Here is a 774-nt window from a genome sequence, read left to right as displayed (position 1 = left end):
CCACCAGCAGTGTATGAGGGTTCCTTTTTCTCCACATCCTCTCCAGCATTTGTTATTACTTGTCCTGTTGATTATAGCTATTCTAACAAGTGTTAGATGGCATCTCATTATGGTTTTGATTTGCATTTCCCTAATAGCTAGTGATGTTGAGCAACTTTTCATTTTTTTGTTGGCCATTTTTATGTCTTCTAGGGAGAAGTGTCTGTTCAGGTCTTCTTCCCATTTTTTGATTGGATCATTTGTTTTTTTTTGTTGTTGTTATTGAGTCGAATGAGTTCTTTGTATACTTTGGATATTAGGCCTTTATCGGAGGCATTGCTTGCAAATATATTTTCCCATTTGGATGGTTGTCTCTTTACCCTGTTGACAATTTCTTTTGCTGAGCAGAAGGTTTTTAGTTTGATGCAGTCTCATTTATTTATTTTAGTTTTTACTTTTTAGGTGATTTTAAATGATAGTTGTCCTGTAGTTTAGTTGTAATTTTGATGTGTCATAAGAGGAGACGAATGCAACTTTTATTTATCCCATTATCTTGACTGGAAAATCTCTACCAGGAATTTTTATGCCAACATAACAAATTAACATTTTCTGAGAATGGTATTTGATCCATGATCTATGCTTTGATCTCAAACCTTTTTAATCTTGTTTCCATCTCAATGACATTATCATGTAGTGGTTAGAGACACAGATGTAGAGAAGACTGCATAAGATTTCATTCTTGATTTACCACTTTATAGATGGGCTGAGCATTCCCACAAAGGTGACTGAGCATTT

This window comes from Pteropus alecto, unplaced genomic scaffold (assembly GCF_000325575.1).
Source record: "Pteropus alecto unplaced genomic scaffold, ASM32557v1 scaffold229, whole genome shotgun sequence".
Classification (NCBI taxonomy): domain Eukaryota; kingdom Metazoa; phylum Chordata; class Mammalia; order Chiroptera; family Pteropodidae; genus Pteropus; species Pteropus alecto.
This window is presented reverse-complemented; position numbering follows the sequence as displayed.